At 35.1% G+C, this 7,441-nt stretch overlaps 1 protein-coding gene across 2 annotated transcripts in view; it reads right to left on the reverse strand.

Annotated features, from left to right (window-relative positions):
* LOC132139706 (gastrula zinc finger protein XlCGF8.2DB-like) overlaps positions 1-636 on the reverse strand; it is an 80,758-nt gene extending 80,122 nt beyond the window's left edge. Inside the window, exon 1 of one of the 2 annotated variants that reach the window (XM_059548279.1) lies at positions 520-636. The gene's annotated coding sequence lies outside the window, so the exon portion shown is untranslated. Of the gene's footprint in view, positions 1-69; positions 183-519 lie in introns of those variants that run through there. The other variant, XM_059548295.1, reaches the window with a different exon arrangement.
* Positions 637-7,441: the final 6,805 nt, after the last annotated feature.

The raw sequence follows: 7,441 nt of genomic DNA on the forward strand, positions 1-7,441 counted from the left end.
AGGTGCAATGCACAGTCAGCCACTCAAATCAGATTCACTCTAGATAAACACAATCAGATTTGGTCTGACAGTCTGAACGAGATTAAACTCTCAATCAGCTCCTGTGTTCAGCAATCCGCACAGCAGTGGTTTGCTTTAGGCATTTATTCATTTGTAGAACGCATTTGACACTTTAAATAAAAACACCTAACGTTACAGTTTGATTGTGTTAACAGGGTTTGAGCAGCAAATGTCGTTTGAATCATTAAATCATTTCGCGGTGCATTTGGTTCAATTCCCTCTTAGTTTCTGAAAGCTGTTCATTCATCTCTTACCGGTGTCTGAATTTGTGTTTATTATAATGATTCATGATTAAAGGAGCGAAATTAGACGCGTTTACGCACATGAGTAAAGCTAAAACATGTTAGATAAAGCATTGCAGTGTTGCATGCAATAATTATTAAGCTATCTTACACCACCTTAAAAACCCGTATGGGTAGCATTGATTTAAACAATGTTTAAATGCTTAAAACCACAAACCGTTTTTCAGTCGAATCACAACAAATGCAGGAGCGCGACGCCGCCTTGTGACGTCACAGCGCCACACCAAAATAAAAGTTCCGTTCAAACGCGCGGCGAAAATTACAGACGCGCATATATAGTGTTCATAGAATAATTTATATACGAATTATAGTTTATATTTTTATCATTCAGCGTGTCATGATACACTAGCAACAATTATGTGTTGACAAATTAAAATAATAGCTAGTTGTTTAATTGTTCAATAACCTTGTTTGAGATAGACAAAAGAACAAAAAGTACTGAAGTAACCACTTATTACAAAATAAAGTTGTGAACCATTAAGAGTAAAAGTGTAAAAAAAAAAAATATATATATATATATATATACCTTTTTACATCAGTACCAGTATTCAGTACTGTATTTCAATGTGTAAAAGTTTTTTTTTTGTTTTTTTTACTATTTACATGTTACATGTATGCAAAAACAAAAAAACTTTAAACTCTTAAGTGTTAAGTCATGACTCTTGTTGTATGTAATATTATATTCCTAATTACAAATATGTAGGGGGCTAAAATACAAATTACTGGGGTCGCAACCCACAGTGCGGACATGAAAACATCATCCGGCAACAGTGAAAAAGAAGCCCAATTCCACACGAAAACTGCGGACTACAATGGACACGAGCGCTGTCACCATACATTTACTGCAGCAATTGACATTTTAGTAAATTACATGTTATTTTGTTTAGTTGTCTGTTTGTTCAGAATAGTGGGAGAATTGTGATATCTATTTGAAACAAACAAAAAATTGTGTTTCTTAATCATTTGGCTATTAAAAATCAAATACGTTGCTGGACAATAACCAATAATTTGTATTGTCAAATATTTTCCCATATTTTCCTTGTGGCAATTTTATAAGGCGGAAGTTATATTTTATAGTATATACAGTCAACTGTAATAAATGCTATGTCAATTAGCGCTAAATTATTCAGACGCTTTTTTGTTACCAGGAGATTACACTCATAAACCATTTATTGTCACAATCATGTGTTTACTGTCTTCACATTTCTTTTTATTCAGCTTAGCTACAGCAGAGATAGCTTTTGACTACAGATAGCTGGAGGTCTTTATCCATATTAAGGAATTTCTGTACGTCATAAATGATAAGTCTAGAAATGAATAAGTCACAGATAAGTCTGCGAATGAATGAAACATACACTGCATGAGAGTTTTTACGTCTCAGTGATACTATTGTCTGTCCTGACCACTTCACTGTGTTTACTGGATGTTTTTAGGAAATATCTGCATTTATTTTAATCAAAGCGATTGGATAAGCCAAATCATGACAGTCCAGCACATGAGTAGCCAATGTAGGACACTACTGAATGGTGCGCATAAGAAGGGATTTAGCATAAATACGCAAAGCGACTGATGAAGTGTAATTTTGCATTTTTCCCATGATGTTTTCACATGATTGAGACAAAACCAACTGTTTGTGAACCATGGGTGTTTTTGACACTTTAAACACAAAAGACGCTTAAGAGAGTGTAGTTTAGTGTGTGGTCGTAAAACGTAACGTTGCATCATAAAAAGTTTAAACTGGCACGGCGCAGAGTCGTTTCTCTCTTACCCAGTTTGGAAGCAGTTTAAGTTAATATAAACGAGTGTACATTGTAAGTGAATAATTTGTAGAGATCTGCCAGAAGCAGCAGCCATTATGAAGAGCTGATTCAAACGAAGACATATGATGACCAAACTACATCGAAATTTGCGAATGGAAAAATTAAGCGATCCTGGGATGTTGTGTTCACAATGCACATTATTAGCAAACCATACTCGACCACCTCCTGAGATGGTCTCAGTTCAGTTTGCTTCTGAGGGGTCTGAGATCGATTGGAGTGTCAACATATGGACCAAAAATCATGCGAACCTCGCTCAGACCATTGAAAAGGACTGTGTGTGAAAACACCCAAATACAGTCCATGAGCCAGCCAATAAACTAACACGAAAACCTCCAAGGTACGTCCCCAACCACGGTCCCCCGTTTGCATTAGATGAATCTAATTCAAAGATAAAAATTTGAATGAATGTCAGCATGTTCATCTAGATAGAGCTGAATAAGAGGCTGTTAAGAGGCTATTTGGTGCTGTTACCTAAGGTGACAATACGTGCCATTTTCCCCGGACACGTCCTTGCCAGGATTTGTTTCAAATCATTCAGATTTTATCTAAGAATAAAATAACAATTCATTATATAAATAAAATATTAACTTAAAATTAAAAATATACATTTAAATATTCCAAATTTTAAATCTTACATTTCTCAGAAAATACATTTATCATATGTAAATTGTATATATATATATATATATATATATATATATATATATATATATATATATATATATATATACAGTACAGAAAGAACAGTAATATTGTGAAATATTATTACAACATAAAATAATAGTTTTCTATTTGAACATACTTTTTTTTAAAAATGTATTCCTGTGATGCAAAGCTGAGTTTTCAGCATCATTACTCCAGCCTTCAGTGTCACATGTAACATCAGTCTATCACATGATCATTTAGAAATCATTCTAATATTCTGATTTATTATGAGTGTTGGAAACAGTTTTGCTGTCTAATATATTTGATCAATAAAAGGTTAAAAAGAACTGCATTTATTCAAAATAAAAAAAACATTTCTAATAATATATTTTCTTTACTATCACTTTTTATCAATTTAACACATCCTTGCTGAATAAAAGTATTGATTTTATTTAAAAAGAAAGAAAAAAAAATTACTGACCCCAAATTACTGAGCAGTAGTGTATATTGTTATTACAAAATATTTATATTTTGAAAACATAGCTTCTTTTTCCTTTACTTTTTCTTCATCAAAGTATCCTAAAAAAGTATCACATGTTCTGAAAAAATATTAAGCAGCAGAACTGTTTCCAACTTTGATAATGAATCGTCATATTAGAATAATTTCTAAAGGATCATGTGATAATGATCCTAAAAATTCAGCTTTGCATCACAGAAATAAATGATAATTTAAAGTATAATAAATTTAAAAACAATTATTTTAAATTGTAATAATATTTCACAATATTACATTTTTTTCTGTATTTTTGATCAAATAAATGCAGGCTTGATGAGCAGAAGAAACTTCTTTTGAAAACATTAAAAATAGTAATGTTTCCAAACTTTTGGTCTGTACTGTATATGTATATATATATATATATATATATATATATACAGTATATAGCAGACATGGGGACTTGTGACTTGGTGACTTGGACTCGAGTCGACTCGAGTCGCTATTTTTAGGACTTGTGACTTGACTTGACAAAAAATAAAATACTTGAGACTTGGCTCGGACTTGGAAGTTAAAGACTCGGGACTTGACTTGACTTGAGACAGGATGACTTGAATGACTTGAGTGTTAATCACATCATGTTTTCAGTTTGAATATAAAATATATAAATTATTTTTAAAAATAAATTTGATTACTCAGCTGGAGCGCAGGCTGAGAATCGCGTTGTCATGACTGGATCAGGACACTATCATCAGTCATGCCCTCTCTACCTTACGCACACCACATCCACTTAGATCAGATATCACATCACATCAACATCTCAGCTTGAGGGGTACCGAGGGTCATCGCTTTTGTCGTCAATAATTCGCGCCTAAAAACGCGTGGAAATCGCTAGGCGCGCCGCTTTCTCCTTGTTTCCAAAGCGCTCGGGCAGTTGCGCCCCTGAGGCGTCTGCCGTTGCTAAGCAACCATGACGCGCTCTCTCCATGACGAGCAAAGGATAAATGGATTTGCAGCACTAAAAATCGCTTGCAGTAGCTCTGCTACTAAATTTATTTAAAAATGGCAATCCATATACAGCTATGTTCAGCAGTTCCTTCATCTTGGCTGAGCTTTCAACGTTGTTACGGGAAAGGATGAAGCTGCTTGATTGGTTCTTGTCACATGACCAGCGGTGCCCTCGCGGCTCTCTGAAAAGTTGAGATGTTTTTAACTCGATGCGATGCGGACGCGATTGGAAAAAACGAGCGTGTCGCACCGCGTGTGCATCGCGACCGCGTTGCTTCCATTATGAGCGTGCATACCGGTGGCGCATAAATGGTGGGATAGGCCACATCGTGCTCGGCTTGCAGACAAGACTCTCTCGAATCTTATATTTTGCAAGTGCAATACCTTGTAATAGAGGTAATGACTTACGGATATACTCTGAGAGAGAGATTGTGTGTGTGTGTGTGTGTGTGTGTGTGTGAGAGAGAGAGAAACACACTCGTGCTTTACCTGATAAAGGAAACCCAAACTGAGTCTGACTCCAATCACAACCCCAACATTCAGAAACTAATTGACAAAAATCTGAAGTATAATTGAGATGAAAAATGAAAAAATGAATTTGAGCTCCAAACCAAACTCCAGTGTTATTCGGCCCTAAACAGAACCACAAAACTGGCAAATTACTTATCACTAAAGCCATTAAAAGAAAGACAAATCCTTTCAAAATACCGACTCAGTGATCATGATTTGGAAATAGAGATTGGTAGACATAAAAGATCCTGGCTACCGAGAGAAGAGAGGCAAACACTGTGAGCTGAATCAAACAGAGGATGAGAAACACAAATACAGCACTACAAGAGAAACATTCTTCCCACAGTTTGAAGCTTTGAATCGTTCATTCTTGTCTCTAAATGTCTCAGAGAAACTACTCTATATACTTGGAGAGAATGAGACAGAAGTCACACTAGCTGCTAAATATTTATACACCATACACACCATACGAAAGGGATCATTTATTGTATTCAACTGTTTTATTTTATATTCTTAATTCTATATAATTACTATTATTAATATTAGAAATATTATCTGCTGCTGCTATTTTGATTGTATTTTATTGTAATCATATTTTATATTTTATTCTGTATCTAAATGCTTTGGCAATACTGTAACTCAAATGTCATGCCAATAAGGCAACTTGAACTTGAACTTGAGAGAGAGAGAGAGAGAGGAGAAATGTAAGAAAGTTTAATGTTGTATGTAAACTGTGTTTGAGGGGAAGTCGTGGCCTAATGGTTAGAGAGTCAGACTTGCAATCGAAGGGTTGTGAGTTCGAGTCCCGGGCCGGCAGGAATTGTGGGTGGGGGGAGTGCATGTACAGTGCTCTCTCCCTCAATACCACGACCGAGGTGCCCTTGAGCAAGGCATCGAACCCCCAACTACTCCCCGGGCGCCGCAGCATAAATGGCTGCCCACTGCTTCCGGGTGTGTGTTCACAGTGTGTGTGTGTGTGTGTGTGTTTGTTCACTGCTCTGTGTGTGTGCACTTTGGATGGGTTAAATGCAGAGCACAAATTCTGAGTATGGGTCACCATACTTGGCTGAATGTCATGTCAGTCGTGTTACAGAGAGAGAGAGAAAGAGAGAGAGGTGTTCAGAGAGGAGTCTGTTGGATGTTTAGCTGTTATTTGTTTTATGGACTCAATGTTGAAAATGTAAAACATTTCAAACACTGTTGGCAGAAGTGAAAAATAAATAATTTTATGAAGTTACAATTTTGTTTTATTCCATGTTTACTGAACATGAGTATTTACAATGCAAATCCAAATTATTTTAATTTACTGACAGTTACTTATATCTTGTCTTTTAACTTTATTAAGATCAGATTCTGCAGGTAAAATTACAATAATAAGGTGACTTGACTTGGACTTGACTTGACTTACTACAGGACTTGACTTGACTTGACTTGACATAACTTGTGACTTGACTTGACTTGCCCAAGAAAAAAATACTTGGGACTTACTTGAGACTTGCACATGTGTGACTTGGTCCCATCTCTGGTATAGAGAGAGAGAGAGAGAGAGAGAGAGTGCTGTTACACATCCTAAAGTTTACCTTGTCAGAGTTTTTCAGTATAGAGAATCGGAACGTGTCATCACAGCAGCAGTGCATTCTGGGAAATTAGGACACAGGAGCTACAGCAGAGACAGGGTAGAAATGAATGTATACATTATATTATATGTTTATATTATTCTACTAAAAGGGTAAGGTCACCCAAAAATGAAAATTCTGTCATTATATTATTTATACAACATACAAAAAGTAGTTAAAACACATAATAGAACTTGTTTATTATTAAATCTTCATATTTATGGCAGAAGATACAACACTGTACAATACAATCTTGAATATACAGTACAATCTTCATATTTACAGTAACAATTTATTATGAAATTAATATATTCCTAATTGTTCTATCAGCTTTTACATGCTCAAATATGTGTGTTTTTATTTACCTTCACAAAAGCCTATTTTTACAAATGCATAAATAATATTTTGAGATATTAAACATAAAACGATGAATACTGATATTTAAAATTATTTAAATAATATGAAGGTACTTTAAACGTGAAATTAAAATCGCCAGTAGATGGCAGCAAGTCACTGTTAATAAGTTAAGTCATTGCGATTGAACTGAATCTTTTAACATCTCAAATATCTCTCCTAGACAGAAAAGATGTTAGTTTAATATTGAATATAGATTTTTTGCTTGAGTCTCCTGCTTCTCAAACTTGTCTCCTTAGACAAAAACTCCAACACTCTCACAATGGTCTCTTTTAAAGCTTTAGAAGAGATCTTAACATCACACACTGTGGTCAGATTTTTCTCCTTACCTAAAGACACTGGATCTCTCATATTTGTCTCAAAAGTTTATTTTGAAACTTTTCTTTTCTTTGGAAACAAATTTAATAGTTATCTTTATGTCATTATAACATATTGTTCTGTCTTTGACTAGGTACAGGACCTGATTTGTGATTTCCAATTTGATGGACCCCACTGGCACGGTATCCAGTGCCTTCATTCCTGCGGAACTGAGTGGCAGCCATCTATTGGACACAGGTGAAGACTTCTCACAGC

This window comes from Carassius carassius, chromosome 1 (genome assembly GCF_963082965.1).
Source record: "Carassius carassius chromosome 1, fCarCar2.1, whole genome shotgun sequence".
Classification (NCBI taxonomy): Eukaryota; Metazoa; Chordata; class Actinopteri; order Cypriniformes; family Cyprinidae; genus Carassius; species Carassius carassius.